A 13,456-nucleotide genomic window follows, 5' to 3' on the forward strand; every position below is an offset into this window, starting at 1 on the left:
AGAGAGAGAGAGAGAGAGAGAGAGAGAAAGACTGTCTGGAAGTTTTGTCAGTCGCCAGGATATAATTATGTGCAATCAATATAAATCTACGGGCCGTTGTTGCGGCGGAGTCACGGTATGCATGCGAAGAATCGTGAGAAAGTTAGTTTTTCGATCCAACTTGTGCATGTCTCATTTCATTAAATTCTCAGTCACGTCAGCGGCCAAGGTTTATGTGACTACCAGAAGCCAGTGTATCGAAACGACTCGATGCTCGAAGGAACAACGATGGTACTATTGGAAAAGCATCGCGCTAGCGATGGCAACATCTTTTCGATCGAGGAACGAACGGTGGTCGCTCTTGCGGCCGTGGTGGAAAGATTTATTCGAGTAACCGTACGAAACTTTATATTCCACGCTAGAAACTTTGAACGTAATCGGATCGCGTTGCGCGTAGCATAGAAAATCGCTACCGAGACGTTAGACCTTCTTTTCTTTTTTTTTTTTTGTTATCCCTTTTTCGTTTTGTATTGGAATTTTACGAACGAAATCAAAGAACCACGAAAGACGAAACTCGACGAAGAAACGACGACGTATACATCTATTTTCTTATTCTGTTCGCGATCGATTTCTTCATAACTGACGCGATCTCGCCACGTCGAAGAATACTAAATATGGAAGCACGTAGATGATCTTTCAAGCTTATGTAATCCCTGGCTGGAACGCATCGATCTTCCTGGTAATTAGTCGGAGTTCGGCCGTCATTGACAAAGTGCGTGCCATCGATTATTGGCCTAAAATGTTTAGGCGTGCCAGAACGTACGTATCTCGAGATGACGAAACAATAGTCGGTCGCTGGCTCTCGCAACAGTTAAACGGCCGATTTCAGCGTGACACGCGTATGAATAAATTTGACTTTTTAATTATTTTCCAGTGCCGGATCTTGTAGCTGCCTCCTTTAAGTAGCTCGAACACGAATACAATTAATCGTTACGACCGGCGAGGCTGTGTGTCCGTTTGTCATTAAAATTCAAAGGTGCGACGACATCGAAGTCTCGCGTCGCTTATTGGCACAGATCGAAAATACCGATATTCCTCCATCTACCGTTTCTAATGGTGGCTGTGTTCGACGCGAGTACGCAGGAACACGAAAACGCTATATTTATGCAAAATCCCTTGGAATAGCGGCTACCTTCGAGACAGCACGAGACTCCAGCAAGCCGCAGCGGTGTCGCTAATTACGTTTCTACCTATCCACAGCTTTAGGCTAAACGGCCGAAGCCTGTCCTAAGGCATAGTTCGCACGATCTCTTAGATAGGTTATCGTGTACAGCGTTAAACCCGGTAGCGTTTCGATAATCCCGAAGAGCAAGAGATTACCCACGAAATTCGTTGGTATCGAACTCGGCGAACGATCGATAAGAAACTTCGAAGTCGAAGAAAATTCCAAATTTCTCGATCGCTTTGCGAAACATTTCGTTTTAGCACGATCGTCGACGAGAAGATCAGACGAGCGGTCGAAGGCATCGGTTAAAGTTTCGAGTTTTCATGGATCGAGTTTTGCTCGGATCGCGAGAGTGTCGGCAAGCCGGTTGCTTAGGTATTTCTCGACTCGTCCCGACCTCTGTCTATTGGCTCGTTAAGGGGATCGATGCAAGGAAGTGGAATCTCGCGACGTTCGTAGAAACAATATCCGTGGATGGTCGCGTCATCGTCACGATCGGAAAACAAGGATACGGGAACGGCAACAATAAGCAGACAAATCAGTGCGGTCATATAGCTGTCTCGGATAGAATATTCCCTCTTCTTTGCTGGTCGCGGCCGAGAGGAGAGAGGGATGAGGTATATGGGCGGTAAGAAACGCCCGGAGAGCATTCGGAGTGCAAGGAAAGATGGTATCTGCGTCAGCGCGGTCGGGGATCAGCGGATCGGATCGAGTCGCTCAGCGGGGGTTTCTTTGGGTCATGCACGAAGTGAGTCCCATTCTTCTGTTGCCCCCTTCACCCTGCCCTGCCCCACGCCTCCTCTCCTCTCATCTTCTTCTTCTTCTTCTTCTTCTTCTTCTTTTCTTCCTTCTCCTCCTTATTCACCTTCTTCTTTTCGTCTTCTTCTACTTCTTCGACGTTTGTCCTTCTCCTCGTCGTTGTCGTCATCGTCGTCGTCGTCGTCATCGTTATCGCCGTCTCTGTCTCTCCCTTCTTTCTTTCTTCGTTTCTGGCTACTCTCGCTCTCCCTTTTTCTTCCTCGCACGCTTCTGTCTTTTCTCAGGCCGGTACTCCGTGCGAGTCTCTCTATCGCCTCTCTTTGTTCGGCTTCGAGCCGATACCAAGACGCTCACGGTTCTCTCTTCTCTACCTCTACCTCGTTGTCCCTTTTACCGAACGGGGTCCTATGGGTTCTCTATGAGGGGTCGAACCACTGACATCGGCCGATTAATAACGTATCTTCGTGGGGGCCCCCATAGACCACGACGGTAACGACGACGACGACGAACGTACGAGCAAGAGGAGAACGACGAGACTAGGAACGAAGGTGCATTGGAAACTCACGGAATTCTGTATATCCATCGGGGACAATAAGATATATATCTATTAATAATTCCCCCCGTGCTGTCCTATGTTTCTTCCTTTTTACCTTTTTTCTGTCGGTCCGCATCGCGATAGTCTGACGGGATAGAGATATTTAGTAAATGGAGGTGCATTAGCTCGATCGTTTGCATCCCGCTCCTCTATTTTTATCGGCCGAGATTCGGGTCCTTGTGCGTCGAATTTTATCGCGACCAGCGCGGCGTTTCTTTCGTCTTCTTTTCTTTTTTTTTTTTTTTGTTTTTTTCCTTTGACAACAGACCATCCAATTTTTTCCTCGTTTTTCAACTCGAACAAATTCAACGTAGTAACAGTTTTAACGCCGAAGGATGCGATCGGAATCACAGAAGGAGAGGAAGATTGTTTAACCGGCGAGTTTCTCGTGTATAGGGTTCGTGGTTGTTTAGCGAACGATGTCCCCGTACGAGTGGCACAAGCCGCGAGACTTCTCCGTTCGGTTAATAACGCTTCTTCGAATGAATTCCCATAGGGTACGGGTAAGTTAAAGGGTAGGCTGTAATTCCGCCTAGCGGCTGGAGACAATAAGATATATATCTACGGTTCTTACGACTAATAGCTTTGTTTTCTCTCGAGTGGCACGACACCGAACGGTCCGTCCGTGGACGGGCTTCACTTCGCCGTAGATATGTCTACGTCAAAGCAGCCTCGCCGATGAATACTCGCGCTTACGTTCGAGTTAAGTTGTCTTTCGATCATTTATAACTTTCTGTCGCGCCGAATGCAAACGCGCCCCGTTGTAGGGCGCGCAGTGCCATATGAAATATGGTGGAAAAATAATCCGAAAAAAGACAGCGGTCGAGTGTGCCGCGGCCGGTAAGCAGACGAGTAAACATAAATTAACGAGTGACGTTCCATAAATAATCGGTCAAAGAAACGGGAAATATCTCGCAGGGAATTCACCGATCGGACGGACAAAAGTCTCGTTGGTGTCGCGTTCCAAGCCAATCGAAAAAGAATCGCCGAGTTCTAAAATAACGAGCAACGGCACTCGCCCTCGCCTACCGATGTTTAATTAAAACGATGCGAGCTCGCGTGAAAGCCGGTTGCCACCGCGTGACAGCGAGCTTTGTCACCGTTCGACCTCATCCGACAAGTTGCGAGCGATAATCGCCGGGGGAAAAGTTAAAAAGCACTTGCAATTCCGATAAACGCTATTAAACGTAATCACCGGTATTCCCGTCCTTGATCTTGCGCCGTTAATATTTCACGCGAGGCTAAGATTTTCGCTCGTAATTTTCCGACGGTGAAATTAAGCCGGCCGTGGCCGGGGCACGAGCGTAATAAAATACAACGATGATCGGCGGACAACAACGTAACGCGTATTAATGAGCATTCTTTATGCACGGACGGCTCCAGATCGCGGCTGCTTCTCTTATGTAACCGTCCGCGCAACCAGTTACACACTTGGTCCGTGTTGTAAGTATGTATCTTTATTACGAGTGATATGTTAGTTGGCATACTGCGCGCGGGAGATCGCGCCAGCTTTTCGCATACTGCGAGCCATCGTGAAAGGAATTCTACGCGAAACCCGCTCGACTCTACGTATATGTATATATACACGAATATTATATATATATATAGATATTTATATATATGTACGAGTATATATCTATATATGTATACAAGATTCAAGATATATCGAGTTACCGTACGATTAACTCGCGAGTGGTGACGTTAAATTCTGTCGCGACACTCTCTGCTCCGTGATAAACATACTAATTTATGTCGGGACAGGTCGACATAGTAAACGTATTAAATTAGGAAATTCAAGTAGCCCTACCAGCGTTCGTTACACGCACAGACGCACAAATACGAACAAGTCGATCGCCTGTCTCTTTCCTCTTTCTTTTTCTCCCCCCATTTATTTTTCACCTGTTGCCCGTTTCACGATTCTTCAACGACACACGAGCGTCGAGTTTTTCTCCGCCGTTGCGACGCGTTTTCTACGCGATAGACTGCAAGTAGACGCGAGCAGGCAAAGAAACTGCAATTGAAAGGCGAATTACCGATGGTCACGGCAGCGATCGGCAGCGACCCGGCAGTTTTCCCGGATAACGAGCGGATCGGTTACAGTATGGAAATTGGACTCGATCGATCGTAAAAGTGTCATGCCCGGTTCGCGTCACGTTTCCCCTCCTCCGGAGACTATCGTCGCGTAGAGAACGGTCCTCGATGCACCTTGCCGAGGTGCGCATATGACGCTACGACGAGCTGCAACGTTTTTTCCCCCATCGAACTCGACGACGCGATTAAAACGAAAAAGCGAGCGAACAAACAGAAGAGACAAGAAGGTTGGCAAAAAGGGGGAGAAAAGTACGTAGAGAAGAAAGGGAAATGATGGGACGAAGAAGGGAGGAATAAAAAAAAAGGGAGCCGGGTATCGAACACCAGCGAGGAGAAGCCATGGAAGTTTCTATTGCGGTCACTGGCTTTCTGCAACAGGTTCGCTTTGTTTTTCTGCCCCGTCGTTCATCCCCTACGAGAGAGAGAGGCCCTCTCCTGGACTTTCGTTCGATGGGCCAAGAAGACAGGCAAAAGATATTGAATTTATACCGGGAGACGTGGCCTCATGCGAGATGGTACAGACCGCAGCTTGCGGGTTAAGTGTCCGTTACAAGAGGAATATGTCACGGAAAATGGCCGTGAACAGATCGGTGGTTCGTCTTCTTTTCTCTTGTTTTTATGGTTTCTCTTTTAACCCACATAGACGCGCCGCCAACAATGTTCCAAGAGACGTACGTTTTGCGTCAACTCTCGATAGAACAACGTTTATCGGGAGCATACGGTCGCGTTCAACTACTCGTTGGTGTATTACGAACGTACCGCTAGGTTCGTTAGGCTATCCGTATACCGGTACGTAAATAGGTACGTTTCGAATTTTCTTGTGCCGAGCGCACGATGCATTCATCGATAGGATCGTTGCCGCGGGACCGCCAAGTAAAGACAGTTGGCCGGATAAATTAGCGAAATGCATATAGATTTTTAAGATATCCGGGTACCGTTACGCCGGGCTAAACATTCTCGTTTATCTTACGGAGATACAGGCGTATTATAAGTCGAGGAGCAAGTAAGAATGCGATCCACATACTTTTGTAAACGCTTTCGTGAAAGGAGGAAGCGTGATAAATGGAGTGATCAGCGGATCCTAGGAGCACCGTTGATTTCCGCTTATTTCACTGGTATATCGAACGTAGGTATCTCGCTATTGTCAGGTTAATATTCGAAGGATCCCTTTTCTTCTTCTTCTTCTTTTTTCTTTTTTTTTTCTTTGAGAAATGTCCAACGTACACGCCAAATCCTAATTTAGCGACGATTATTTCCCTCCTACTCTGTGTCTCGGCATATCTCCGTCGAGGACAGAGAGAGAGAGAGAGAGAGGGGGGAAAAGAGAGAAACGTCGGTCAGGCAGGTGTTCTTTGTGCAAGATCCGTCAGAGCGTCGTGATGGATCATCCTTTTCAAAATCCTCGGCCGATTTATATTTTTATTTCGTGGCTTCGCAGAATTCGTTAAAATTATATTACAATACAGCTCAAACGAAGAGTAATGAATACCGTTGCCCCGGAACGATAAATGCGCGTCACGATGATCGAGACGTAAAAAGAGTAAGGATAGAAGAAAAAGGTCAAGAGGAACGGGGAAAGATGAAAAAGAATTCGTTTCCACCCGGAGGAAATGATAATCATATTTTACGAAAATGCAAGAAAGAGAAAAGAAAGTCGGCGAGGAAGGTGGCGCGACAAGTAAAATATTATCTCGTCACGTTCCGTTTCCCTTGACACTTTGAATCTTCTTGCTGCAACCACCCAGAGCGTCGAATAAATAAAGCGATCATCACACGTGCGCGATTCGTTCGATGTTTGGCCGTGGACCAGAGGAAATTAGCGAACTTCGCCTAATAGCGGAGAACTAACGTTCCCCGCCTTTCGACAAATTCAAATCGAATCGGATGGAACGGAAGCACGGAACGGCGAACGACGAACAGAGCAGCAGTGGAAGGTAGGAGGTGGCGGAGGAGGGAACGAAAGGGGAAGTGGAAAAGGACGAGAAAAGGCGAAGCAGCGATCCGTCCGCGTGGCGGCGGACGGAAGGAAAAGAAAGAAGCATGGCAAAAGCGAAAGGCAAGATGAAGGAAGACGGAGGAACGGCGATGAGAACGGCGAAAAAAAGGTGGCGCAAGATAAGTGGTGTGACGTGCGTGGAAGTAGAATAACGAGAGAAAAAGAGATAAGGGAGAAAAAGATGACGAGGTGGAGATTGTCTGCCGAAGAAACCTCTAACAACCTATGATCACGTTATTAATTGAAAGAGGACCGCCGATGCTACCGGTTACGCCACCGACTTTACGTGCCGTCTTATGGCCATGCGGCACCGGCACGGGCCCATTTTTTAACCAAAACATTCTCGTCGATACATAAAATCTCGACCAACTGCCAAGCCTCTGTAAAGCTTCCGTAATTCCAGATAACCGAGAGCTCCGTAACGACACTCTGTCTCGTTCCGTAGCCTACGGTGTCGGCTTTGACTTTAATTTCCCTCCTTCCGTCCGACGACGTCGTCTTATCAGACGTCGGTACGCAATTAGAACGCGTCTGTTCCGACGCGTCGTATTCACCGCGACGCGTTCGGATCGGCCAGACGAAGTTTCGCTGGAATCGGTAAAATCGCATGGAGACACAGCGTGGAGGACGTTGCTCGGCAATTCCGATCCCGACTCTCGTGATCGACGTTGACCGACATTTTCCACGAGGCGGTCCGCTTTCGACCGACGATCCCCTGTCCCCTCGAATCCTCGTCTCCTCGTCCAGCCAGAACTGGTCGATTTATTTTAATCGTTGCGACCGCGACAACGTCGGAGAACCGCACGATTCCGCGCGATTTACCTCTTAATCCGTGCGGAATGATAGTTCCGAGCGTGTTGCCACGATTTCCTTTAATTTGCCCAATTTCGTGCTCGTCGTCGGACGATATCGGAATCGACATCGACGTGGACACGGATCGGCGAACGAAATAGCGACGATAAATCGCGGCGAATAGAAGGAGAGGGAGGAGATGGCGAGAAGCAAGACGGCTTCTTCGACCGGGTGGGCTCGTCGATATCGTCGAGCTTCCACGGAGAGAAAGTCGCGTCAATTATACGGGGACGTGGCTTATGGCAACGGTACTACGTGTCTCTCTTTCGTGAGTTCCTCGCCGTGTACGCTTTACTTACGTGGGATACGACACACTCTGTTCGTGCCAACGAAAGAGAAAGGGCCATTCCGCACAAAGGGTTGCAGCCTGTTTTTTTTTTTTTTTACCTTATATTCCTCCCCTTTCTCTCCTTCTCCCCTTTCTCTTTCTCTCGCTCGTTGCACACCTCTCTCCTCTCAGGGTCCCTTTATCATTCCTCCTTTCTTTCTTGCGGGCTCGTTCTGTCGCGCGCGCGCTCGCGCGCGATCTCTCCTTGTCGCTGGACGAGAGAGTAAGAGAAAGAAGCAAGGCGGGAGGGCGATGGTGGAGAATAAAAAGTACGCGCCGGTCGAACAACTCTTGCACGACAGTCACGAGTGTAGGTACGTATGCGTATATGAGCGTGCAGGCGCGTAGAACACGTTCCTCTCCCCAGAGGGGAAAGGGTAGTAGTTATCGGAAAAATGCCTGGTATGCGAGCTGTCACTTTTTCGTTGGCGGTTACTTTTCTTTTTTCCAGGTCTGTTGGTTTTTCGATCGCGCAGCCCGCGGATCGGTCTTCGCCACTCTTCTACTATTCGTAGTCTTCGTATCGACTCGCTCGGCTATTCCGCCGTTCCACGAAACTCTCCGTCGTCGAAAGTTTCGCTCGTAAAGCGGCCGATTCGCGCCGCGGTTGACGCGCGAGTCAGACGCCGTTTCGAATCGACGTTTCTTCGGCCACGTTGAAGTTTCGAAGGAAGAGGGAGAGCGCGAAATTCGGAAAGACGACCGGCGTACCGTATTGTTCTCGTCGTCTGATAAGTCTGGCCGTGCGAAGACGATCGCCGCTGCCCGAGCGGTTTCGCGGCTACGCCCTTGTAATACGTACAGCACGTACAACAGTACGTACCGGCCGCTACGTTTCTCGCATTCGGCCGGAGGCTGTGGGCTGCGCGATAATGCACCGACATGCACATTCCTCGATTTTCTGCGTCTCCAATAACGTGGGTAGCCTGCCTTATATTTGCGTCTGAGACCCGCCACGTGTGCCGACCCTCTCGGCTCGAGCTTTACGCGCCGAGTAAAGTGCTCGCTCGCCTAACGATCTATAGTTTAACCGATTTTTCTACTTCCCTCCGTTAATTTCCTTTCGCAGATATCTCTGCCGCGCGGAACCATCACGTACAACTTTATCTTTCTCCGGATCGAGAATACCATTCGATCGAGACAATAATTCCGATCGGTTTCGCGATTGCTCCTTCTCCGAATCGTTAATACCACTGCGACCTAAAAGCGAAGCCCGTTATTCACATTTGGCAAATGGTTGGCCGATTACGCGATACCTTGATCAGGATCGAATGTCCGTGTCGCTGTGCAACAAACGCTATCGAAACGGTATTAGTCGCGCTATCGTTTCCAATCTCGCAAACCTTGACCATAAACTATAAACTAACGAATTCACGACACCCGGCATACACGCATAGGGCAAGTTAAAAGTGAACGTCACGCTCAAATAGATACGCGTATTAACGTTAATAAATTGTTGGAAAAGGTTAGCTGAAATTCCGGGAAATACGTCGAATAATTCGTTATCGAGTACGGAATTATCGCGCGCCTTATCGCCGGTCTCGCCGTTCCGATTGCGCAATCCTTCGCTTAACCACCTCTCTAACCGATCGCTCTACGTCAACCGGTACGCACGATAATCCCGGAATTTCTTTCTCTTTGCGCCAGCTATATTTAGAACGCTGGTTCGCTGAAACACGCGCACATTTCCATGTTCTCTTCCATTATTCCGTTTCTCCCGGCGGCTCGCCACGGCTCGCAGATATTACAAATTCATTGGATCGTAGAACAGATCGGGTTACTTTCACGATTAGGTACGAGCCTGAAAGGCAGGGCTAACGAGGTAATCCGGTGAATTTCGAAAATATGCTGCCAGATGATCGTAGAAACCGAGCGGACATCGGCGAAGCTCCTTCTTTCTCTTGGTTCTTCGCGTCCCGTGAAATTTTCGCGTGCCGATCGGAAATCCGCGAATTTTCTCGGAATCGCGCGACGAGGAATCGTTAGGTTTTGCGCGAGTACCGTTTCGACGATACGCTTAGGTAAATATTTGCTCGCGTCTCGTTTCAGATTCGAAGAAAATCCTGTCGATGGAACGCGTTGAAATTGGCGTAGGAGACGAACGAAGGACAGGAAGGTAAATCATGCGACGCGCAGTAGGAAAAACGTTCGAATTGGCGCACGGTGTTACAAGGGGCCATGTTAATCGATTTGGACACGTGGACGAAACCTTTTCGAAAAGTGGCGATCGATCGGTCTCGGCTATGCGACGATCCTAATCTTGTTCGGATCAGGAGGAGAGGCAAAACCAGAGGAGAGAAAAAAACGCTATCTCTACGACTCAATTAGCGTGCGGCGAACGGCATCTAAAGTTTCCGCGGAACAAGCAGAAGAAAAATACGAGGCAATGGTAGAGCAAGGAACCGGTGAAAGGTCGAAGAAAGTTGTCCCAGCCTGTTTAGGCGACTATCGATTAAAAAACTTGTCCCGAATTCTTGGTTATCGGGACTGCCGTGAAAAAAAAGAACCCGTATTTTTCATCGGTTCCAATTGCGCGACGAACGTGAGAAAACGAGAGGACGAGAGAAAACGTAGGAGAGCAAGTGCGAGAGTAACGGCGAGAATAAGAGCGAGCGAGAGAGAGAGAGAGAGAGAAAGATAGAGAGGAAGAGACAAAAGAGAAGACGAGTCGAGTCCATGGTGCGTGGTCGAGGGCAGACGCGGACGCCGAGAGGAGAAAGAGCAGAGAGAAGGCAGAGGACAAGGATGTAAATCATAATATGTAAATCCGTGTGATTTCGTTTGACTCCGGCTGGCTCGAATGACCGGCGCTCCGAACTGATGGCCACTTGGCGAGGAACTCGAAAAGGCATTCCAAGACTTGCGCCTCTTTCGGCTCGTCGCATCTTCTTTCAGCACCGTCGTCTTTTCTCCTCTTCTTCTCCCTCTCGTTCGGTGTCTGCGCGTCTTTCGTCGATTTTCTTTCTTCGCTGGCTGCTGCTGCCTTTGCTGCTGCTGCTGCTGATGCTGCTGCCGCGCTGTTGCCCGTCGTAGAGACGTCGCCCGTTGAAGGTTCTCGCGAAACCCCGAAAAACGCGTCGAGGAAACCGTGAAGCATCGTAAATAATCTCGTTCGGGCTTCTTCGTGGTCTGCTGCTTATTTTTCTCTTCTTTCCGCGTCTCTTGCCTCGTCTCGCGTTTTCCCTTCTTCTTCTTCTTCTTCTTCTTCTTCTTCTTCTTCCTCGTTTCCCTCGTCCTCGCTTCTTCTACTCGTTCTGCCGGAGGGACAATGCGTCGCGCATCCAAGGATTTTCGTTTCGGTGGTCTCGATCGGCGGTCGATGGTCGATCGGCCCGGTAATTATCGTAAAGGCGGTTTTCAACAGCGATCAACGCGTTCGGTACGCTCTAAGATATCGTAGATGCGTTATCTCGCGAGTAGGATACGTCCTTCTCGGATCCTCTCTCGCGAAGGCCAGTCAACAGGCCAGGTAGCATTATAAATAATTTCCTGGAACCGATTACCCGGAGATAGGCAAGGGCTGTTCACGGTGTTGTAGGGAGCCAAATAGAATCGCGTTTCGAGAAAACCGTGACTGGCTTTCTATCTGTCGGTTGCGATCGGTAAACGATTCTCGAAAGAATTAATAGAAATCAAGCGACGGGTAAACTCCCGTGTATCTCGCCGATGATCGGTAAGGTTATCGAGAAGTGGAAGAAACAACACCGATACGTTTCTCTTTCATCCTTATGCGTTGTTTGTTTATCGATCTATTTAACGATATAACATCGAGCACACGGACCGAAGTATAAAAACGGTAGCACGAATTTCAACGTTACGATTTTTATAATTTCGTACGAGTTAAACATGGAGGATGGTTTAAAGGAAATTACGAATCCGTGAGAAAGAGCCGCCGATTTTGTCACGATTTGGTCGTTCGCAGTTCAGCGAAATCCGTGGACGCGATCCAAGTTACGTACGAAGCGATACAAAGACGCATGGGTACGCTAGGAGCGTACAATTTAAAAAGTTCAAAAGATTCCAAACAGTCGACGAATGTATCGACGATTTTAGAAACTACAAACTAGAAACTATATTCGATTTATTAGATCGTTTAACACTTTACGCGCTGGAGACGCGAATACGCGTCTTACACGCTTCGTGCGGTATCCTACAAAAATGTCATTTACTGTTAACAACGGTATAAAATGGTAAAAAGAGCAACGTATGCTAATACAAACGAAATGTACTGAACGTGTTTTCACGCTACGTGCTTGAACAATACGAAACCGTTATCGATATATCGGATACGATATCGTTCGGAAAGTTCGTGGCGATTCTTGAGGAATTTGATAAAATGGTAAATTTTCCTCGGTACCTCTTCATCGGGAAAATTGTTTTCGAGCGCGTCGCGCTAAAAGAAAAACGTTACTAGTTGATTTTTAACAAAATATCGCACTCGTTGAACGCTGGTCGGAGAGTTCGTTCCGACTTTTAATTCCTTGGTCGACGTGAGAAATCACATCGAGAAGCTTCTCGCCGAAAACCCGAGACGTTCTGGAAGGATGGAACGTTGGAGTTGCTGCAAGATTGTGGAACAGAATGGCATCTACGTAATTCGATAAACGCGTACATCGAAACGATCGCGAAATCTCTTCGATCGATGGAAAAATACACGGCAATTGCGGCTGTGCGGTTGTCGGGGCGTACGATCCTCGAAGCGTTAATTTCGCGCCGTTTCGCAACATTCGTGGCCAATCCCCGTGGCCGGCAAGCTGGACTGCGTTTCGCGTCGCTGAAGGGCTTCGAATACTTGTACGGACTCGTACGTGGCTCGTAGCCAACGCGGCTCACCTAGTCAAGGACAACGTGGAATATGGAATCGAATTCCAACGAACGCGGGAAAAATTCCAGATAATCGATCGACTTGGTTCATTGAAAAGTAACGCCGGACGAGCACCGTGGCGAAATTGAAGCGTATCTCGATCGTAGGCGGAACGATTGCTTCGTATTCTTCGGGGCGGTGGCGGTGAGCAGAAGAGAAGAAGAGGACAGGGAGGGAGGGAGGGAGGGAGGGAGAGAAAGAGAGAGAGAGAGAAAGAGAGAGGAGAAGGGGGGAATAAATACGATTCGCTTTCATTCATGAGGAATTTAAGCGGTTCTCTCGACCGCGGGCGTTGTTTCCTCTTTACGAATTACAAGGGAAACAACACGCGACCGCATTGTGCCGCGCGAAACGACCGACAAATAAAAGAAAAACGCAACGACAGGCACGGAATGCGGCGATCGTACGACCTTGATCGAACGATTTACCAAGCCCGAATAAATTTCGATGGTAGGCAGATGCGATATCGCGCACGAAAGAAGAAGAGGGCCCCCTCGGTGTACTGTTATGCTGTTACGCTGTCTCGTGCGAAATGCTGGATAGGCGCGGAACAGCGAGGCAACAGCAACGGCAAACAGTATCGGCAACAGCAACAGCGGCACCGACGGTGTCGGTAGCAGGGAAGGAAGAAAAAACAGCCTGCCGAGCCTGTGTGGTATCGTACGAAGGAAAGATATTCACAAAGTTATAATCACCGGCGGCCGCTGGTCTAAAGAGTCACGTACGAAATGCAGCACACGAAATTCAGGCTGTCAGGCAGCAAGATG

The 13,456-nt window shown here is 48.6% G+C and overlaps 1 protein-coding gene across 1 annotated transcript in view; it reads right to left on the reverse strand.

The window, feature by feature from the left end:
* LOC117211519 (cadherin-related tumor suppressor) overlaps window positions 1–13,456 on the reverse strand; it is a 66,576-nt gene that overhangs the window by 20,350 nt on the left and 32,770 nt on the right. The window lies entirely within an intron of this gene.

Source organism: Bombus bifarius, unplaced genomic scaffold, assembly GCF_011952205.1.
Source record: "Bombus bifarius isolate JDL3187 unplaced genomic scaffold, Bbif_JDL3187 scf7180000008239, whole genome shotgun sequence".
Lineage (NCBI taxonomy): Eukaryota > Metazoa > Arthropoda > Insecta > Hymenoptera > Apidae > Bombus > Bombus bifarius.